Source organism: Schistocerca piceifrons, chromosome 7 (genome assembly GCF_021461385.2).
Source record: "Schistocerca piceifrons isolate TAMUIC-IGC-003096 chromosome 7, iqSchPice1.1, whole genome shotgun sequence".
NCBI classification, from domain to species: Eukaryota; Metazoa; Arthropoda; class Insecta; order Orthoptera; family Acrididae; genus Schistocerca; species Schistocerca piceifrons.
Genome location: NC_060144.1, coordinates 401,843,987 through 401,868,243, shown reverse-complemented (window position 1 = coordinate 401,868,243; position 24,257 = coordinate 401,843,987).

Here is a 24,257-nt window from a genome sequence, read left to right as displayed (position 1 = left end):
TGAAACTTGCATTGGCTGAAGAAAGACCAAGGCTGACGCACAAGAAAGTACTCCTTCAACAGGGTAATGCACCATCCTAAACATCAACTATAACAATGGCGAAAGTGCTCGAATTGTGCTTTGAATTGATTTCTCATCCACCACATTCACTAGACTTATCCGCAGGTGACTTCTTCCTGTTGAAACATTGGCTTGCTCGGAAGAAATTTTCATCAAATGAGGAAGTGATAGTTGCAGTCAACGACTATTCTACAGGGTTTGACAAACCTATTTTTCAGGTGGGATGAAAAAGCTGGAGGATCGCTGGACCAAGTATATATCCCTCAAAGGCGACTACGTCGGGAAGTAGGGTGAGTTGTTTACGAAACAAACATTTTTATTGCTTCTCTACCAGACTTACCAAACCATCCTCGTATTGGTGAGAATTATTTACTGAAGAATGGAGAAACTGGTAAACTCCGTCCTTGGGGGGGGGGGGGGGGATAGTTTGGATCCAGAGAAGTATAGGAACACTCGAGGAAATCTGAGCCTACGACTTTTCTTGGAAGATAATTTGAAGAAAAGCAAACCCACGTTTACAGAATTTGTAGATTTATAGAAAGCTGTTGACATTGTAGACTGCATTACACTCTTTGAAATTTTCAAGGTAGCAAGGATAAATTACATTAAACCTGTACTGAAAGCAGACTGCAGTTATAGGAGTCGAAGGGAAGCAGTGGTTATCGATGCACTTATATATGTATGCGTACATAGACAGGAAATTCTGCTCGGTTCACCCAGAATGCGTCTCAGATCAAGGAAACTATTCTTGGCAGCTCATAAGGCCCAACCGCTCAGGACTGAAGATGTACGGAAGGAGAAATCGAAAAATACCACCAGCATACGTAGTCAGGGCCTCGAAGACCCCACACGTAAAATCGGGCTTACAACTATCTACAAGAACCTGCTGTCATCTGAACAGAAGACGATGTGGACAAGGAAGAAATAAGTCCTTCATGTATAAATGGGGACTCTCAGACTCCCTACTTCAGAGCATACCACATTGTAAAGGAACGTCCAGAGAGATGTATCGGTGAAGACTGGAAGGACATCGTGAATGCCTCTCCAACAACACTGGAATGGATAGAGTCTTACGGCATGACTTTGTAATGTCAATTGATACCAGAGATTTTGCATATTCCTTCTACACTTTATTATGTAACTATTCCCATGAATTGCAGATGTATAGCTGTACGATAAATAAAATAATAAATAAATAGTGGTTAGGAAGGGAGTGAGAGAGGGTTGTAGGCTATTCCTGATGTTACTCAATCTGTAAATTGAACAAGCTGTGAAGGAAACCAATGACAAATTCGGGAAGGAAATTAAAATTCAGGGAGAAGAAATAAAAACTTAAAGGTTATCTGATGACGCTGTTATTGTCAGAGACGGTTAAGGACTTGGAAGAGCAGACGTACGGGATGGATAATGTATCTAAAAGATGTTATAAGATGAACATCAATACAACAATAAAATAAGATTATGATATGAGACTCTCAGAATAGTAAATGAGCTTTGCTATTCGAGCAGAAAAAATGACCGATGATAGCCCAAGTAGGGAAGATATAAAATGGAGTCTGGCAATAGTAAGAAAAGAATTTCTGAAAAATAGAAGTTTGTTAACATCTAATACAAAATTTAAATGTTAGCAAGTCTTTTCTGAAGATATTTATCTGGAGGGTTGCCTTGTAAGGAAGCGAAATGTGGACGATATGCAAGTCACACAAGCAGAGAACAGAAGGTTTTGAAATGTGGTGCCGTAGAACAATGCTGAAGATTAGATGACTGAATCTAGTAACTAGTGAGGTGTAGAGTCGATCTGGGGAAGAAAAGATATTAATGGTACAATTTGATTAAAAGAAGGGCTCTGTCGATGTGACACTTCTTGAGAGGAAACTCAGTTTGGTAATGGAAGGAAGTGTGGAGATAAAAAGTGAAAAAGTGTAGTGGGAGACCTACCTGTGAACCAGTAAACAGGTTCAAATAGATGTACATTGCTGAGTTATGCAAACATGAGGTGGCTTGCACAAGTAGTTTAATATGGATAGCTGCATCAAATCATTCTTCGGTCTAAAGCAACAACATTGGACTCTTCTGTAAATTTTGGTCTACAGTTCCGAAGTGTTGTATGAAATGCATCTTCTACATATACCACCAAAAGTCGTTCTTAAATAAAACTTTTACGAAGGTGATCCAAAAGGAAAGATTTATAGTGCAGGAGCATTCCTAAAATTTGTTATCGACTTGGCATTTGGCAGGAGTCATCCTTGTGTTTCGACAAATGACCAGCCTGTTGTTGCGTCAAAGATGAGGAAGCTATGTCAGGACAAAGATGGCCGCTCAATTGTCGACTTGCACGGTGTTGGAGCAGCTATCTGTAATACGTTTTTTGAATAATAAAGCAAACTTGTGAAAATGTGTCACAGGATGAAAGCGCCTTACAGTGATTTGTGTGGCTACCTGCAGCAAGTGTGCGACTGGTGCAAAAAGTTGAAAGAAGTTTAACTTCTGTGAAAGCTGTTGAAAATACGGGTGCTGGTGTGGATTCGAACTTGGATCGCCCCTTCATCGGAGTTTAGCCCCTTTGGGACTATACATTTCCATTATTTCGCTGTTTCTCAAGATTTCAACTTCCTCAAAGTTCTATTAAAGGCTAAGTTTCGATGGTCCAACACAAAAATTTTCATGTCATTTTAAGTACCAGTAGGTGCACGTCTAACTACTGGTGTAATATAATTTTGATTTTAAACATGTCTTCATCCACTGTTAAAAATAATTATAACTGTCGGTTTCGACTCGCAGTCAGACTTAGAACTTTCCATCATATATCAAGTTCTAACATGTCACTCCCAGCTTCTGGTAAAAAGAAAAAAAAATTCTATGTTAGCGTCTCTTTGTGTTTACAACGACGGCATGTGATGGGTTCGTCTTCTATTCCGTATAGAAATTTTCGTCGCGTTATTCGTAGTTCAAACACGCGCAAAACTCACTGAAGGTGACAGAAACCAATATTCAACTTCTATTCGTGGCTAGAAAATAACAGTAGCCGCAGATTCGAATCCCACCAGACAATTATTGTCTCGTCATTTCAGGTTTAAGGCTCTCACTGCTGGGGAAACATGCAATATCTAACATTTGATTGTGATTGATTAACAATCTGACTATGCACTGGGTTCGAATCCTCGTATAACTCAAAATCTTACATCACGTTGTTTCAAATCTGAATATGCGCATACTTCATTACTTATTAGTGGAACCATACTCAACATTTTTATGCTTAGGTGGCAGTGATAATAGTTAATGGACAGGACACTCGGTCGAAGATAAAAAAATTCGTTATTTAATTTCAAGTTCAGCCTCTCAAATCAATAGTGGCCAAAAATTAGACATTTCATGTCTTTTTTCTGCCTAGTCAACAACGACGATCAGTGCTGTGTCCAAATTTAGGTCAGGTACGAAGGCTTTGCTCAGGAATAGCTAAAGGTACAGTTTTGCATCGCAACCAAAGCAAAACATTGTTTATGTTATTTAAAGTTGAAACATGTGCACTACTAGCTGTTATTGAGTACCTTAGAGACTTATTGTACTTTGTAGTAGATAACAATGACGATAGGTGACTTGTGGACTGCATAAGGATCCACGTGCCAATACAAGTACAGTGGAATTGTTAGTTTAAAAATGGTTCAAATGGCTCTGAGCACTACGGGATTTAACTTCTGAGGTCATCGGTCCCCTAGAACTTATAACTACTTAAACCTAACTAACCTAAGGACATCACACACATCCATGCCCGAGGCAGGATTCGAACCTGCGACCGTATCGGTCGCGCGGTTCCAGACAGTAGCGCCTAGAACCGCTCGGCCACCCCGGCCAGCGAATTTTTAGTGGTATGCTGTTGATAGTGATGGTTCCATGCAACACTTGACGGTGACAGTATCTTTTTTTTTGCGAATGGTTAGTTCATTAATCAGTTTAGGCAAAACCTGTTGCCAAGAGAACGATGGTTGAAAACCTGTTTCTAAAAAAAAAGAAAATTACATTCGACTAAACATCACTGAATGTTTATGTGATGGTGTTAGATTTATTAATTGTCTCAGATGGTACTGGGAGTGTTAATGGTTGTCATAAATTTCAGTTTACAAGCGTTACGGACTACCTCATGTCTCGCAACGTGTTTCCTGATATTTACAATATCGTGATATTAATTTACGCGAGGGTTCATTGCCATACATCTACATCTACATTTATACTCCGCAAGCCACCCAACGGTGTGTGGCGGAGGGCACTTTACGTGCCACTCTCATTACCTCCCTTTCCTGTTCCAGTCGCGTATGGTTCGCGGGAAGAACGACTGTCTGAAAGCCTCCGTGCGCGCTCTAATCTCTCTAATTTTACATTCGTGATCTCCTCGGGAGGTATAAGTAGGGGGAAGCAATATATTCGATACCTCATCCAGAAACGCACCCTCTCGAAACCTGGACAGCAAGCTACACCGCGATGCAGAGTGCCTCTCTTGCAGAGTCTGCCACTTGAGTTTGCTAAACATCTCTGTAACGCTATCACGCTTACCAAATAACCCTGTGACGAAACGCGCCGCTCTTCTTTGGATCTTCTCTATCTCCTCCGTCAATCCGATCTGGTACGGATCCCACACTGATGAGCAATACTCAAGTATAGGTCGAACGAGTGTTTTGTAAGCCACCTCCTTTGTTGATGGACTACATTTTCTAAGGACTCTCCCAATGAATCTCAACCTGGTACCTGCCTTACCAACAATTAATTTCATATGATCATTCCACTTCAAACCGTTCCGCACGCATACTCCCAGATATTTTACAGAAGTAACTGCTACCAGTGTTTGTTCCGCTATCATATAATCATACAATAAAGCATTCTTCTTTCTATGTATTCACAATACATTACATTTGTCTATGTTAAGGGTCAGTTGCCACTCCCTGCGCCAAGTGCCTATCCGCTGCAGATCTTCCTGCATTTCGCTACAATTTTCTAATGCTGCAACTTCTCTGTATACATACGGTGCAGTGCTCTCTAGCATTCTCTTGTGGTAACCATTTAATAGAGTCAAACCAACACCGAAAAGTAATTAGACGACCTACAGTTATGTCGTGGGGGTTGCATGCTGATCAGGGTGTATGCCATTCAGATACTCTATTGAGCGTGATATTATCAGTGCCTTAGTAACTTTACCATCGAATTCCCAAATAAACCTTTCCTCGTAGAGAATTTGCTACCATATGTTTTGAACCTCTCTCTTATTTACTAACGATGATATTTTATTGCCTGATATCCCACATTTCCGTATTATATTCCTAACTTCCATGGGCATCTGCACACTATTAGCATTCAGCAGCTGGTCTTGCACTCAGTTCAGTGAATTAGATTGAATCATTAAGCATAAATCTACCACCTGCAAATTAGATGTATATATGCAGACTGAAGTGACGAATGAAAATTTGTACCAAGGCCGGGACGCGCTAACCACTACGCCAAACTGGCACAATGGGTTTCTGCAACTGCACAGACTACCCTAGCACGCCTCCAACCTGCCGTACAACTGTGCAGAGTCACTGTGCCAGCGTAGCGTAGTGGTTAGCGCGTCCCGGCCTTGGTACAGATTTTCATTCGTCACTCCAGTCTGCATATACACTGATGAGCCACAACATTATGACCCATCTAGTAGCCGTATATCCACCTTTGGAACGAATAACAGAGGCGACGCGCCGTGGCATGGAAGCAATGAGGCCTTGTTAGGTCGCTGGAGGGAGCTGGTACAACATCTGCACACACAAGTCACGTATTTCCAGAAAATTCTGGGGAGAGGACGATAAGCTCTGATCCCACGTTCAATCACGTCCCAGATGTGTTGGATCGGGTTGAGATCTGGCGAGTTGGGGGGCCAGAACATCAATTGGAACTCACCACTGTGTTTCTCGAACCACTCCATCACACTCCTGGCCTTCTGACCTGCCGCATTATCTTGCTGAAAAATGCAACTGTCGTCAGGAAACATGATCGTCATGATGGGGTATACGTGGTCTGCAACCAGTGTACGATAATCCTTGGGCATCATGGTGCCTTGCACGAGCTCCATTAGACCGTTGGGTGCCCCAGAACATAACGGAGCCGCCGCCAGCTTGTCTCCTTCACAGGTGTCAAGGAGCGGTTCTCCTGGAAGAAGACGGATTCGCGTCCTCCCATCGACATGATGAGAAACGTTTCGGGCTTCATCAGACCATGCAACGCTCTGCCACGGCGCTCATGTGCCCATTTCAGTCGTAGCTGCCAATATCACGGTGTTAAGATTGGCACATGCATGGGTGGTCGGCTGCGGAGGCCCATCGTTAGGAGTGTTCGGTGCACTGTGTGTTCAGACATACTTTGCAGACTGTCTTGTTTATCAGTCTACCCGACTTACGGCGTCCGACATCTGTAACGAGGAGAGGCCGCTCAATCCCACGACGTCTGGACATCGTTTCACCATGGTTGCGCCACGTTTTGAAGATACTCACCACAGCATTCCTCGAACATCCGACAAGTCGTGCAGTTTTCGAAATGCTAGTGCCGAGTCTCCGGGCCATCACAATCCGCCCACGGCGAGACTCAGACAGATCGCGCGCCTTCCCCATTCTACACACGGACGGCATGCTCACAGATACTTTATGACTAGCAGTCATTCCTCGTCAGGTGACGCTGCTGTCGGCTGGACGGGCTTATTATATTGACAGTTGGTCGATGGTCATCAAGTTCTGGCTGATCAGTGTAGACGTCACAGATTTTTGAGACTTGGTCTCTGGAATCATACAGTTTTAACTTACAAATTAAACGTTTTAAAAATTTTGTCTTAGCGTACATCTGATTAAATAGCAGTAGCAGACATAACGTTTTGGCACCAAAAATGTGATTAAACAGTGAAGAATTTCAACCAGGCAGCCATGGCGTTTATCAGGGCGGCACTTAGGCACAGGGTATCTAGGCTGCAGTCTACGAACCTGCAGCACAAAAATTTAAAATATGCTATGTGATCAAAAATATACGGACATCTCTTAGAGACGCGTCCATCCTTCGGCTGGGGCAGTTCCAGTCATGTGTGTTTGTATGTCTATGGAGGAATGGCACCTCATTCCTCCTCATGAGTTGGAACCAGAGAAGATACTGGTGCTGGAATCTGGGGTGTGGAGTGCAGTCGACGTTCTAACTCATCCCATAGGTGTTACATATTGGGTATAGGTCGAGACTCTGGGCACGACAGTCCATTTCAGGAATGTTATTGTAAACAAACGTTTCCCTCACACTGCTTTATGACAGGAAGCATTATCACGCTATTACAACCAATCGTAGTCTTCCAGTTTTAGTCTACTGTACGCAGTACACATTGATATAAAATATGTTCATGTCCTTCCGAATTTAACGATTTGTTTAGCACAGTGCGGGGACCATACCGCAACCTTGAGAAACACCTCTACACTTTGGCACCACCTTCTCCGTACTTCGCTGTTGGCAGTACACGAGTCGGCAGGCAGTGTTCTCCATGCATTTGCGAAACACAACATCGGACTGCCACAGGGTATAGCGTGATTCATCGCTCCTAATCACACGTTTCCAGTCATACACTATCCTGTGGCGTCGCTCTTTTACAGCAGCTCAAGTGTCACTTAGCGTTAATAACAGGAATGCATGGTTTGTGAGAAGCTGCTCTACCTTCGTATCCCATTCTTTTTAACTCCCTATGCAGAGTCATTGCGCTAACTATTTCAACATTTGTCAGGCGACCTTTACCACCTGTCTTCTTACCATCTTCCAATACTATTTTTGACTTTTATTTCAATTATCTTCTCAACCTGGACCGCATTCTCTTCTGGACATGCCCAATGCACTCTAATTTAGAAATTGTGACATTAGGACCGTAGGATTGTTCTGCACGTACCCGGTCAAAAGCCTTGCTGTCACCGTCCCCAGATTGCACAGAGTGCCAGGAAAACCATCACAGCTAACAAAAAATTGTTGTATTTATACAAAACAAAAACTGTTTCAGGCATTTCAAATATGCTAAAATCTAAAAATCGAAATTCTGAAGCCCACTTGCCTTCTGTCTCCCCTTAAGCTAGAAACAGTACTTTCAGAATCTGTACGTAAAAAGTAACACTGAACACAAACAAAATTTTCCGATGTAAACGAAGATGCCAGTCGGCAACATACATTGCGCTGCTTTTTTACACCATACAAATGAAAAAGTATTTGTACCACGATTATAAATGCGAAAATCGGAACAACAAGAAGCAGAACAGAATGTAATTACATCTATATTGTAAGTACACAACTCGTGAAGTATAGTAGCTAAACAACATTGTTATTTTGCACGAGCCAACTGCAGCATCCAAAGTGCAGTCGATATTTGAACGATGTACCAACTAAAGATTTAAAATCATATTACGCCAATTGGAGATGGGTGAAAGTGCAAACCGTATAGTGGCATAAATAAATATAGCTGTAATTATTATAACAATATTATCCCCAGCCACAGAGCTCAATAACCGATAAAATGGATAAATTACAGTGGGAAAGCAGATGCCAAAATTTTAAGAAAATTAATTCATCCACGAAAGACATGGCTTGCGAGACACCTGTTCGACAGATTCTTGAGTGTTCTTCACGAGAGAGGAAGGTTTATCAGATGGGATTAATATTAGAGCTAGAGAAGATATAACGTAGAGCGACGCGTTTCATCACGGGATCGTTTAGTCGGCACGAGAGGGTTACGGAGATGCTCAACAAACTACAATAGCAATCGTTACCATAGGGGGGCTGTTCACCACGGAGAGATTTTTGATTGAAACTCCGAGTACGCACGTCCCTGGAAGAGTCAGACAATATACACTCACGGAAAAAAATCGCTTCACCAAGAAGGAGTTGTACGATGTAAACGAAAATTCGTAAGCTTGTTTCTACATCTGAAAATGATAGCTATTATAATTTCTCACCATTCGCATAAGATCAGCGCGAGTAGCGCCACTATGAGGATGCAATTCAGGTTTGCTTTAAATATACGCTGTAACAGCTATGAGCGTTAGTAACCTTTGAGATTGGACGTGGTGAGTTGATGTTAGTCAAGAATGCCTTTAAAGCGACAAAGACGCCATTGTCTACACATTACTGAGTTTGAACGAGGTCGTGTAATAGGGCTACGAAAAGTAGGATGACTTATCAGAAATGTAGCCACTATAAATGATTGCTGGCAGCGTTGGTGACGAGAATGTATCGTCGCAAAAAGACCGGGTTCCGTACGGCCACGTGTCACTACCGACAGGTAAGATCATCGTATTCACCGTACGTCTCTGTTGCACTGTACCACATCTGCAGCAGTTGCACTATAGTGACTCAAAAAGCTGTTATAAATCGGTTACGCCAACGACAGCTCTGACCTAACGCACTTTAGCGTGCTATTGCATTGATCTTAAACCGCTGCCATTGTCAGCTTCAGTGGTGTCAAGCGAGAGCTCATTGAAGGCCAGAATGAAGGACTGTTGCGTTTTTTGATGAAAGCTGGTTCTGCCCCGGTGCCAGTGATGGCCGTGTTTTGATTAGAAGGATGCCAGATGAGGACCTACAACCAACCTTTCTGCTTACTAGACACATTGAATCTACACCTAGAATTATGGTCTGGGGTGCGATAAAAGTAAATGTCGTGTGACTAAGGCCTCCCATCGGGTAGACCGTTCGCCAGGTGCAAGTCTTTCGATTTCACGCCACTTCGGCGACCTGCGCGTCGATGAGGATGAAATGATGATGATTAGGACAACACAATACCCAGTCCCTGAGCGGAGAAAATCTGCGACCCAGCTGGGAATCGAACCCAGGCCGTTAGGATTGATATTCTGTCGCGCTGACCACTCAGATACCGGGGGCGGACTTCGTTTGATAATAGAAGCACTCTCGTGTTTGTCCCACGGCCCCTGACTGCAAATTTATACATCAATCTGTTGATTCGACCTGTTGTGCTGCCATTTATGAACAGCGTTGCAGGGGGTGTTTTCCAACAGGATAATGCTCGTAACGCTGTTGTAACCCAACACGCTCTACAGAGCGTCGATATGTTACTTCGGCCCTCTCGATCACCAGATCTGTCTCCAGTCGAATATGTAAGGGACATCATCGGACCAAAACTCCAGCGTCATCCACAACCAGCATTAACCGTACCAATATTGACTGACTGACTATCCCACAAACTGACATGCGGCACCTGTACAACACAATGCATGCACATTTGAATGCTTGCATTAAACTGTGAACTAGCAATGGTAATCACTAGGGCCCGGATTTTAATGACAAGTCATATTTTTTTCTGAAATATAGGGTGAATTTTAGAACAATTTATACACAAATCTAGGCATTTTAGCGTCGAAAAATGTTTTTTGATTGTGCATATGAAGTCATATTTCAACAAATTTTAATAATAGGTGATATTGCGGCTAACTTTTAATATAATAGGTCTTATTTCCGTCAACTTTTGCCAAAAATGCATATACCGTTTTTCTCGTATCTTACGGGACACGCGAATAAGAAAATGAATATGTTGCTCACGATACAATATTTAACGTGCTATTATGAAAGATAAACAGATAAATTAGCACACAGTTTTATTTCTCAGGACTGTAGCAGAAAATCGGTGTACCACAACAGTCGTTTCGCGAACATAAAACATTATTGCGCAGGGTCGACAATACACTCTCAGAGCCAACAAAGGCGGCTTCTGCAGTAACAATCATCGCAGTCGCACAGGTGTTCCCAGTAACCAGTTTGAATACAGCCTTTGCCTTGTTCAACATGCCTAAAGCAAAATGCTCCGACAGCGTGAAGTTGCGAGGATATGTTCGAGGATTTGGAGAGAAGTTCTTTAGTACTGATGAGGAAAATATTATTTTGTAAACTGTGTGAAGTTAAAGTTAATGCTGAAAAGCGCTTTAATATGCAACAACACTGTAACGCCGCTAAACACAGTAGCTGTGTGACACGAAGTGCTGAAAATAACAGCAGGCAAACGCTGTTATTTGAACAGACAGGTCAATCGTCAACCGTGCAATCATTCTGCATGGATTTGCGTGAGATGATGGTGTCCTGCAACATCCCATTGGAAAAGCTGAAGAATCCACGCTTCAGACGGTTCTTGGAGAAGTACACAACACATCCAGTTCCAGATGAATCTACACTGAGAAAGAACTATTTATCCGTATGCTACAATGATGTGCTCAACAAAATACGAATTACTATTGCTGAGCAAAAGATCTGGCTGTCGATAGATGAAACTGCGGATATTAGTGGGCGATATATTGCAAATGTTGTTGGTGTTCTAAAAAATGGCTCTGAGCACTATGGGACTTAACATCTGTGGTCATCAGTCTCCTAGAACTTAGAACTACTTAAACCTAACTAACGTAAGGACATCACACACATCCATGCCCGAGGCAGGATTCGAACCTGCGACCGTGGCAGTCGCGTGGTTCCGGACTGAGCGCCTGAACCGCTAGACCACCGCGGCCGGCTGGTGTTCTAAAAGTTGATGGCCCTGAAGATATGTTCCTACTAACGTCTCTCGATAGAGTAAACAATTCGACGACTGCTATTTTATTTGACAACTCTCTGAAGCTACTGTGGCCGGATGGTGTGAAAAGAGACAACGTTTTGCTGCTTGTAACAGATGGTGCTTCATTCATATATGGCTAAAGGAGCCAAAGGGTTTCAGATTCTCTACCCCAGTATGGTGTACGCCACATGCATTGCACAGAGTTGCCGAAGAGGTGCGATCAAATTACCCTGACGTGGAAAAATTAATTTCCTGTGGCAAGAGAATCTATGTGAAGGCTCCGGTACGGGTGCAGAAATTCAAGGAACAAGCACCTTCAACGCCCCCCCCCCCCCCACCTAAACCACGATGGGGTTCTTGGCTTAATGCTGCTGGGTATTACTGCACCATCTACACCCCAATAAAGACAGTCTTCTGTGAGCTTGATAGCGATGAATCAAGTGCTATCAAAATTGTGAAAGAAGTTTTTACAGATACATTGTCTCCAAACTTGGTATACATCAACGCCAATTTTTCAGTGATATCAAAAGTCATCAAACGACTGGAAGCTATTGGCACTCAGCTATGTGAGGCCCTGAGTATTGTGCAACATGTGCAGAGTGTGTTGGGTCGAGCTCGTGGTCATGTGGCTGACAAAGTGAGAACCAAATTGCAAAGTGTTCTCCAACGGAATCCTGGATATTCTACACTGTGCAAAATTAGTGACAGTCTTTCAGGGAATGCCGCAACATTTGAAGATCTGAAACAAAGCTGAACTCCAGTGTCCTGACTGCCTTCAAATACGCTCCAGTTACGTCTTGTGAAGTGGAGAGGAGCTTTTCCAGGTACAAAACTATCCTCAGTGACAACCGTAGATCTTTGACAACGGAAAATCTGAAAATGCACCTTTTGATCCAGTGCAACTTCGCAGATACTGAAGATTGACGTACAGTATTAAATAATGTGAAACGCTTTATACACTATGTAGAAATAAAAACATTGTTTTACTGTTTCGATAGATGATCTTTTCACTGTACTTTGTGTTTAGGAAATAAAACATTTAGACATCAAAAAATAGGTGCAAATTAGCCACAAACCCTACAGAAAGAAAGAACTATACTTACAATATTTTTAGAAGTGAATTTTGTATTGCTTTATGGTGAATAAAAAATTAAATAAACAACAAGAATGCTTTAAGTAAACTTCTATTAAGTCATATTTTATTTTTAAGGTCATATTTATGTAAGTTTTAAGTCATAAATGTTTGCATAGTCACTGTTTTTTAGGTAATTAAAATCCTGGCCCTAGTAATCACTTAAATATGTTATCTAGACGAATGTGTTCACGAAATTTCATTAAACTACATTAATTACTTTTTAGTGTTGTGATTTTTTTCCATCAATGTATTTCTTCCTCCAAAACACGTCTCTCTAAACGACCATGGTGAGGTTCAAATGGCTCTGAGCACTTTGCGACTTAACTTCTGAGGTAATCAGTCCCCTAGAACTTAGAACTAATTAAACCTAACTAACCTAAGGACATCACACACATCCATGCTCGAGGCAGGATTCGAACCTGCGACCATAGCGGTTGCTCGGTTCCAGACTGTAGCGCCTAGAACCGCACGGCCACTCCCGCCGGCCCACGGTGAGGAAAGCAAACTGAAGCTCATAAGGCTTACCGACAATCTTTCTTCCCACTCGCCATTTACAAACGGAACGCGGACGGACGGAAAAGACAGTGGCGCAGGAACGACTCATCGCTTGCGGAGGAAGATGTAGATGCGTGAAAGATATTTTACGGTACTTTAATCTAGCGATTACCTTCACATTTCTCTAGGAAATTCCTGTGTCCCTTTCCCCTCCCGTAGACTGCCGGGAGTTATTTTCGTAATTACCCTGTAACTGCCAGGCTGCCTCATATTGTGTTCACGACGCTCACCAGCGCTTTTCCTCGCGTCCCTGGCGTTCCGTTCGCTCGTCCAGCGCACGCTTCCCATATTGTTCTCTGTGAAATCCCAATTTGCTTTACCTCGTTCAGCTTCCTGTAAAACTTTCTCCCTGGCACGAGCCGCATTCACTTATAACTTTCACGTCGTCTCTCTCGCCATTCAACAAGTGGCTATTACGAAATGAAATTCTAAGGATCTCAGCTCCCTTTATGGGAGTGCGAGTGCCGTGTGCTGACCCGATGCTCCTCCATACCGTAGCCGATGATAAATGACTGAGGATGACAAGGCAGCCGGTCGACTATCGCGTAGTCTTCAGGATTGATTGCGGGATTTCAACTCGCTTCAAAATCTGATATTATTGTTGAAATGGTGCAGAAGATCATAACGTTTTTCCGTAAGTTCAATAAACACAACAGATACACGTAACAGTCATGAATAATACACTCATGCTCATAAATTAATGATAATGCTGTTACATGGTGAAACAACGCTCTGATGGGCGGTTAAATCACCTCGGGGTATGACCATGAGGTGCAGATGACCTGTGATCGCCGCGCGGTGGCGCTGACAGCAGTCCACATACGCAGAGGTGTGTTGGTACATGTCAGAGTATGGTGCAGCGAGTAAGTGTCTGCACATTTTTGGACGTGCTAATGGTGACTGTGTGTTGAAAATGGCTCAAAGAACGTATATTGATGATGTTATGAGGGGTAGAATACTAGGGCGACTGGAGGCTGGTCAAACACAGCAGGTCGTAGCACGGGCCCTCCGTGTGCCACAAAGTGTGATCTTAAGATTATGGCAACGATTCCAGCAGGCAGCAAACGTGTTCAGGCGCTACAGTACGGGACGTCCACAGTGTACAATACGACAAGGAGACCGATATCTCACCATCAGTGCCCGCAGACGGCCACGGAGTACTGTAGGTAGCCCTGCTCGGGACCATACTGCAGTCACTGGAACAGTTGTCTCCAGACACACGGTCTACAGACGATTGAACAGACATGGTTTATTCGCCTGGAGACCTGCAAGGTGCATTCCACTGACCCTGGTCACAGGAGAGCCCGTAAAGCCTGGTATCAAGAACACAGTACATGGCAATTTGAACAGTGGTCCCAGGTTATGTTTACAGACGAGTCCAGGTATAGTCTGAACAGTGATTCTCGCTGGGTTTTCATTTGGAGTGAACCAGGAACCAGATACCAACCCCTAAATGTCCTTGAAACGGACCTGTATGGAGGTCTTGGTTCGATGGTGTGGGGTGGGATTATGATTGGTGCACGTACACCCCTGCATGTCTTTGACAGAGGAACTGTAACAGGTCAGGTGTATCGAGACGTCATTTTTCACCAGTATGTCCGCCATTTCAGGGGTGCAGTGGGCCCCAACTTCCTCCTGTTGGATGATAACGCACATCCCCACCGAGCTGCCATCGTGGACGAGTACCTCTAAACAGAAGATATCAGGCGAATGGAGTGGCCTGCCTGTTCTGCAGACCTAAACCCCATCGAGCACGTCTGGGATGCTCTCGGTCGACGTATCGCTGTTCATCTTCAAACCCCTACGACACTTCAGGAGGCACTAGTGCAAGAATAGGTGGCTATACCCCAGCAGCTGCTCGACCACCTGATCCAGAGTATGCCAACCCGTTGTGCGGCCTGTGTGCGTGTGCATGGTCATCACATCCCGTATTAACGTCGGGTTACATGCGCAGGAAACAGTAGCGTTTTGTAGCACATGTGTTTCGGGACAGTTTTCTCAACTTATTACCAAGACGGTGGACTTACAGATCTGTGTCGTGTGCGTTCCCTATGTGCCTGTGCTATTAGCGCCAGTTTTTTGTAGTGCCACGTTGTGTGGCACCACATTCTGCAATTATCCTCAATTTATGAGCATGAGTGTATATTCTCCTTCACTGTATACAACAGTCTGCCATAGCCGGGGCAACTTTTCAATTTCGCGATTGACAAATGACGTGCTTTTGAGGCGAACTCGTCGAGCCATGTTCGGAGATAATTTTCATTCGGAAAGGAAGCTCTTCGAAGGTTGTTCAGCAGAGAGCGCAAAGGTGAAACTCCGAGATGGGCGCGGAATGACTTCCCAACCCAACTCCTGTATAGTGCTTTTTGCCAGTCTAGCAGGAAGTTGTCCAGCGTTATCGTGGAGTAGCGTTATTTCACGCAGTCTTCCTGGTAGTTCTTGGATTGGGTCTGTAAGACATCTCAGTTATTGACAATATATGTCAGTAGCGATAGTTGCACCTTGGGGGAGCAATTCTTAGTACACCACACCGTCGTTGTTCCACCAGATGCATAACATTGTCTTTAGTAGATGTGCGCAGGTATTTGTACGGGAAGTTGCTGCTTTGTTTGTGCTCAACCATTCTTTTCTTTTCCTTACGTTACCATAAAAACACAATTTTTCGTCACCAGTAACGATACAGGTTAGGAATAGATGGTGATGTTCACGTTCCAGTTGATAATGAGCAAGCAGAGACGAACGTACTGCCATCCACTGATTTTTGAGATTTCTGCCTTAGAGGATGCTGTGCCCGTACACCTGATGCTTGAACCTTTCGCCCTGCATGAAAATGTCCCACGACGGTGGAATATTCACAGTTCATCACATTTGCCAGTTCTCGAGTACACATGGACCTTTGTGGATTAATGCTTTTAAACGATCAATATCAAACCCCAATGGTCTTCTTGAACATGGGCACTAATGTCAAAACGATCGTCCTTAAAACGAGAAAACCATTTTCTTGCCGTGCTCTGTCAAGTGGAACTTCCCCAATATACGAAGCAAATGTTTCTGTCTGCCTCCATTTCTGTCGGTCCTCTAGTGAACTGAAACAGCAGACTACGTCGGAAATGTTCCGATTTCTCCACTTGGCACTCCATTTTCTAGCGTCCACAGCTCCACTGACTATCTCCACATGACATAATGTAAACTCAAATAGCAACGGTAAATTACAAATAAAAAATGACAATCAGTAAATAAACCCATAGTAAACGGAATACCAACATGCAAAACAAAAACGCTATGAACTTAGCGCCAACCTAATATTTTGTACAAATATAAAAGTGAAATGTGGGCGCTGGGAAATCTAGACCTGGCGCAACTTCAAGAATTTGCAGTACAACGCTCTCGATATAACATGGAAAAATAAGTGAGCAGTTAATCTACGAAGTGGAGAGGTACTAGAACCAATAAGTCAGGAGTAAAAGTTATGGAAGGCCCTTATTGCTATGACTTCGTAGAATAGCTTGGCCCTGGATGGAATAGTAGAGGTTCAAATGGTTCAAATGGCTCTGAGCAGTATGGGACTTAACATCTGAGGTCATAAGTCCCACAGAACTTAAAACTATTTAAACCTAACTAACCTAAAGACATCACACACATCCATGCCCGAGGCAGGATTCGAACCTGCGACCGTAGCGGTCGCGCGGTTCCAGACTGAAGCGCCTAGAACCGCTCGGCCACACCGGCCGGCAGTAGTAGAGGGGAAAGCAGTAGGGACAATGATATTTCAATTTTTATCGAGGTTTCCAATGATTAGGCAACTCTCGTATGTCGGTCAACAAAAGGAGTGGACCTTAGGGGCCACCATACTTTAGTTTTTCCTACTCCAAACTGAGTATCAGTTGTTAATGTGACCCATTGTTTCGAGTTGTAAAGATATGAGTTCAGCTTTGCAAGGGGAATGCTTTCCATGTAACACACAAAATACACACAACGGACTAAAGAGGATTTTGTTTATACAGGGTGTTTAGAAGAGATAAAAAGAACATTTTTTATGTGACATTTTTGCTTCACTGCTAGGGGGTCTGTGAAGGTATGGACTTCAGTAATGTCAGAGACGGTGTTTAAACTGCAGTGTGATAAATACTGTTTTCAGCACATTGCTGAAAATATCGTCCGGTTACATTGATGTAAAACTGACATCTTCGTGCTAATGGTTGTGCAACACGCTCAAAACAACCAGTTTTTTTTTTGCGAATAATGGCTGCAGCTTCAGCCTAACGGCAACTAGGTCTTCTTGTGTGTCTATTGAAGTCTCGTACACCAAACACTTAATATGCCTCTACAAAAAGAGGTCCGTAAGCGATTGGCACAGCTCCAAAACAATCTTCACACAGTAGAGTCAACACCGTTTCCTACTAGCGCCAGAACCGTAATAGACTCCTAGTGGGAAAATGGAATATCTGTGGAATTTTTCTCACATTAAAAAATGGAATGAAATGATCGTATGGCATTGTTGGTAGGGAGGCCCCATGCGGTGGAATTCGGCCGCCGTATTGCAAGTCCTTTTTAGATGACGCCGCTCCGGCGACTTGCGAGTCAATGATGATGAAATGATGATGGACATACAATACCCAGTCATCTCGAGGCAGAGAAAATCCCTGACCCCTCCCCCCGGAAATCGAACCCGCGACCCTGTGCGCAGGAAGCGAGAAAGTTACCGCAACACCACGAGCTGCGGACTGTCTCACATAAAAAAGTATGTATGCAGACTGAAGCGGTGAACGAAAATTTCTACCAAGGTGGAGATTCGAACCCAGTTCTCCTGATCACTGGACACTTGCACTAACCACTATGCCATCCCGGAACAGTGGCTATGCACAACTGCACTGACTACCCTAACAACCTTCCCTCCTGAATCCAAAGTCCCACTCACACCCCAGTCCACTTGGTGTTCCCCGTTAACTCGAACAGGACTGGATTTAGACTGAAGACGGGGGCTTTTTAGTGTAGTCTGTGCCGTTGTGCAAGGCTACTGTGCCAGGCTGGTGTAGTGATCAGCGCATCTGCCTAGTGAGCAGGAGACCCAGGTTTGAATCCCAGCCTTGGTACAAATTTTCATTCGTTGCTTCAGATGTTTGAGACTTGAAGAGGCCCCTAGAACCACATAGTTTCATTTGATTAAAGTACTTATGCCTTACTCTCAGTCAGGATTCCCCCATTTCGTTCGATGCTGAGGTGCTATTCCAGTATCGTTGCAGAGCCTCTGCAGGGGATTAACGAGGCATGAATGGGAATATGGATAGAGGAGAGAGGCTTGCTAAGGTTGTCTGAGCAGTGGTCCAGAGCCACTGTTCTAGGGTGGCGTAGTGGTTAACGTATCTGCCTAGTGAGCAACAGACCTGGGTTCAGATCCAAGAGTTGGTACAAATTTTCATTTGTCACTTTAGTCTGCGTTTATTACATTAAAGATATATGAGGCTTGAAAAGGTCTATGGAACCATACAGTTTCATTTGACATAAAAAGTGTTTCTTTTTATCTCCTTTAAACACTCTAAAATTCATTAAATGTAGTGTTTACCATCCTCCTAAGTGTTATTTAAACTGATGTTTGAGAAATTACAGGGATTTTACTGAGAAACTACAACAGTTGAGAATCATAGTAAAGGCGCTTAGAAACAGCTTACAGACAATCACCCTCATTGTTTACTTAACTCTTCCAGTACGGTAACCTACAATTTTTTGTGTACATTCCGTAAAGAAGTACCAAACTGAATCCTGGCGCCACTCATCCACAGAATCATGTACCACTTGATTGCAAATGAAGCACCTTTTAGGGTCTTCTCTAAGGGATCGTACACGTGATAAACGTAAGGAGATGATTCAGAGTGTAAGGTGGTGATCGAACACCTTCTACAGAAAGCTGTTTACATTGGGTGTGTGGTCTTCTGTTATCGTGAAGCAGAATAAATCTTGTAAGAATTTGCCTGGTAGGTTGCGTTTAATGGCCGTTCAGAGGTTCTGTAAATCGGCGCAGCAGCGTTGAACGTTGAGTGTGGTCCCAATGAGCATTCAAACGAAGATTGGTAACCCCTGGATACCGAAGAGGAGCCTCAACATGGCCATTCAGGCCACAGCAGATGGCCGGCCGAGGTGGCCGAGCGGTTCTAGGCGCTACATTCTGGAACCGCACGACCGCTACGGTCGCAGGTTCGAATCCTGCCTCTGGCATGGGTGTGTGTGATGTCTTTAGGTTAGTTAGGTTTAAGTAGTTCTAAGTTCTAGGGGACTAATGACCTCAGAAGTTAAGTCCCATAGCGCTCAGAGCCATTTTGAACCACAGCAGATGACAGCTCCAACTTTAGTGTCGGAGACAACGGCTGCCTCCTTTCGTGTCTATTCCTTTTGGTTGCGGCTGGAAATGGTGGCTCATCCGCAATCGCAGTGCGCTCAAAGAATGCTCTACCATCTTTCTGGTATATGTTCAAAGAAATGGTTCAAATGGTTCTGAGCACTATGGGACTTAACATCGGAGGTCATCAGTCCCCTAGATCTTAGAACTACTTAAACCTAACTAACCTAAAGACATTACACACATCCATGCCCGAGGCAGGATTTGAACCTGCGACCGTAGCGGTTGCGTGGTTCCAGACTGAAGCACCTAGAACCGCTCGGCCACTGCGGCCGGCTATCATATGTTCGAAGGACATCCTAATGTGCATGCCTTTATGCTGGTAGCTAAGTTTCTAGGGTACCCACACAGCACGAACGTGCGGCTATCTCAGTGTAAGGTGAGCATGTCTTCGGAAACCTCGACGTCACTTCACATTTTTATTAAATGCTGAATAACTAAAACTACTGCGTAGGTAAACAAATCCACCCGAAACTGAACCCCATTTCTATGTAGAAGTACGACAAGAAAAAATACATGTAAGAAAGGGAAACTGCTTAGAAGAACACAGTAATCATTGGCACATAATATGCTGCCATGTGGTGCAATCGGCGGAAAGCAGAGCGCCGGGGATCGGACGACACAGCGGCGTTGGCAACGACACAACAGAACGTAGAGTGGCCACAGACATCGAAAAGGTTGGACAGAATGGAGATGTCAAATGATGTGGGAATATGTAGAAATATTGAGGCAGGTAATTGATTTAGGCAGAATATGCTGGCGATCAGTTTGACTTTAGGACAGGTAAAATATACCAGAGAGGCAGTTCTGACGTTGCAGTTGATAGTGGAAACAAGACTAACGCAAAATCAAAAACCTTGAGTAAAAATTAATGTCCCCAGATATTGAATAATAAAAAGAATAAGAAGCAGTTAAACCCGTAGAAACAAAATAAAGAAAAAAATTAAGCAATTAATTAATCTTAAATAAACCATCTCAAGAATTAAATCCTTTGAATAAAACCCAGCCAAAAAAGCTATACCACATAAAGACAAGACATGTTCATAGGGTTTGTCGACCTCGAAAAAGCGTGAGGCAATGTAAAATGGTTCAAGATCTTCGCAATTCTGAGAAAAATAGGGAAACACAGGTATGTCTAAGAGCCAAAAAGGAACAAAAAAGTGGAAGACCAAGAACCAAGGGCTCGGATTAAAAGGGATATAAGACAAGCATGTAGTCTTTTGCCCCTACTTTTCAGTCTATACGTCGACGAAGCAATGACGGAAATAAAAGAAAGGTATAAGAGAGGAATTAAAATTCAAGGTGAAAGGATATCAATGATAAGGTTCGCTGATGAGATTCCTATCCTCAGTGAAAGTGAAGAAGAATTACAGGATCCGCTGAATGAAATGAACTGTCTAATGAGTACAAAATGTGGATTGTGAGTAAGTCAAAGGAAGACGAAAGTAATGCCAAGTAGCAGAAATAAAAACAGTGAGAAACTTAATATCAGAATCGTAGATCAGGAAGTACATGGTGTTAAGGAATTCTAATATCTAGGCAGCACAATAACCCATGATGGAAGGAGCAAGGGAGACTTAAAATGCAGACTAGCACTGGCCAAAACTGAATTTCTGGACAAGAGAATACTGATATTAAACTTAGGCCTTAATTTGACGAAGAAATTTCTGAGAATGTACTTTTGGAACACAGCATTGTATAATAGTGAAACATAGTCTGTAGAAAAATAGGAAAAGAAGAGAATCGAAGGATTTGAGGTGTGTTGTTTCAGAAGAATGTTGAGAATTAGGTGGACTGATAAGGTAAGCAATGAGGAGGTTCTCTGCAGAATCGTCGATGAAAGGGATGGATGTAAAACACTGACACGAACATGGTACAGGATGACAGAACATCTGTTGAGACAACAGGCAATAACTTCCTTGGTACTAGAGGGAGCTGTAGAGGAAGACAGAGATTGGAATACATCCAGCAAATAATTGAGTACGTAGGTTGCAGTTGAAGAGGTTGGCACAGGAGAGAGGAGAGGAATTCGTGGCGGTTCGCATCAACCTAGTCATAAGACTGACGCCTAAAAAAAGAAAAGAAAAAGAGGAGGGCATCAGATACAAATGATTATTGAATAAGATAATCATCGTATAAGTTTGATTTTTGCAAAGTGAGGATGTGAGTGAAGTACTGTGGCGCAGTCAGTGGTAAGCGTGTATCGTGTATTCTATTATTTCGTTTACTCACTTACATTCGAAACAACTTCAAGAAAAGATCGACACACTCAAGGTGAGTTCACCATCATCTTAAATGTGAACAGTACAGATTTTAGTAATGAGTTACAGACTAATTCTTCCAAGATGAAGACTCTGGAATTTATGGGATCAGAATTAAAAGTTTGTGTGCAGCAGATTCTTTCAATATCATTTTTATAGCAGTCAGATAAAACCTTGTGAAAAGATATAAAAATCCATCGCACAATTAAATATTTATAAACGATCAATTAAAATTTCCTAATCAGATTAATAAAGCGACCTCATATTATACCTGACTTCCCACGCCAGGACAAATAAAACCGAGTTTACTATATTTGCTTCACATGTCAGGATATCTCAAAGTCACATTGTACCTGGCTTCTCATCGCAGGATTCTGACAGGCGCCATGCGTGTAGGTCCGGCGCCATAATGCATATAGATCCGGCACTAATATTCACAGCAATCGTCATTGGACGCATTGGTGAGTTGTTATTGATGAACCTTCTGCCATATGATCTCCAGCACCATCTTTTCAAATTCCACAAAGCACTGTCACTTTCGCCAGCACACGTGGTGTAAATGATTTCTCGTTGGTTTCTATCCATGGCAACGATGTTCTTCCGGCCAGGATGACACCTGTTTCTCCATACATACTGCTGCATCACACAATTGAATTAAATCCACAACTTCCTGTAAAGAGTAATGCTTCCTCTTCGACAACCATTCAGAAATTGTAAAGGGCACATCACACACATTTTCAGTGGAATGTCGCCCGTTCGGTGCGGCAGGCAGTCGTTGAACATGAGCAGTTTACCAACACGTGCCTCCTTCAGGACCTCGTACTGCTTGAGCTATTCATTTCGTACCACTACACCATCTACCTCAAGGTACTTAGGATATGATCGACTATCATTAGTACGATGTCGATCCTAAAACTCCGGGGCGCACTGTGTAACAAATGGTGTAGCAAGAGCCTTCTCCAGTCCTTTCGTCGTCGGCTTATGCGAGTTACTGTCGGATTAATCTTTTTTTGCCAGACGATAAACGATGGCATATAATAGTGCGCTGGAGTGTGAGTTTCTCTGGTATCTCGAAAAGTAGGAGACATTGATAAAATCAAGTGTGTCAAATAAAACCCTTAAAAATGTAATAACGATTCGATTCCCTGCGCCATTGTTCTGAAAGTTGTAGCAATTTAAAAGAATGTCGAACAGGTGGGAGCACATTTCATACAAGTGAAATGCTGGTACAACACTAGTTTATAATGGCTAGCCCCTTTGTCAAGTGTACCAACAGAGAGCAGCGTCTTGTTATAAGTTTTCTGAACAGCGAAGGTACCAAAGCCGCTGAAGTCAGTCGGTGAATGAAAGTCCCGTGTGGCGAGACATGTTTGTCATTGGAGCAGTTGTAGGAACTCCAGAACCGGCGTGGCTTCTGTGACAGATGGTCTCTGTCCAGGTAAAACAGACCCCGTTGCGACACGAGGGTCTACTGCAGTAAATGTAACCATACTGATGTACAATCACCGTGTGACGGTGGCTGAAACAGCCGCAATGGTGAACACTGGTATTGGCTGAGCACCTTACTTATTCATGACGTTCTTAGGTTTCTCAAACCGTCTGCAATGTGAAAACTATGGCATTTGACTCCAGAACTGAAAGAGTGGTGCAGTACCATCTGTGAGTATATTTTGCGGGGCTTTGAAGCAGAAGATGATGATTTCTTTACGAGAGTGGTTACAGGAGATGCAGCCTGGGTTCACTGCTACCAACATGAAACCAAGAGAGCCAGCAAGGAACATGACCAATCCTCGTCACTAAAATCCTTGAAGTTCTGTGTGAAGCAATCTGCTGGAAAGGTTAAGCTGATTCACTTTTGGGGTGAACGCAGCGTTATCTTAGATCACTACAAACCTAGGGAATCATCATAGTCCACTTCATTGAAAAATCATCGTCGACCTGCCATAAGACTGCAGGTCTCATTTTGCAACATCACAACGCTCGACCTCATACAACATGCAACATCTGCGATCACCATCTTGACTTTGATACTCTTCTACAACGTTGATATTAATTAGACCTAGGCTCAAGTGATTCCACATACTTGGACTCCTCAGTGAGGCGGTGGAAGGAAGAAACCAGTCGGTACACAAGCGGATGAGCGAAACCCCACAAGAATTTTTTTAGAGTTTTCGTGGATTTCTTATGCGCTGGTGGAGATTTGTTAAACGTCAGCGAGACTATGTCGGAAAATGATACACTTACGTGTCAACAAATCACATGTTAAAAATGGTT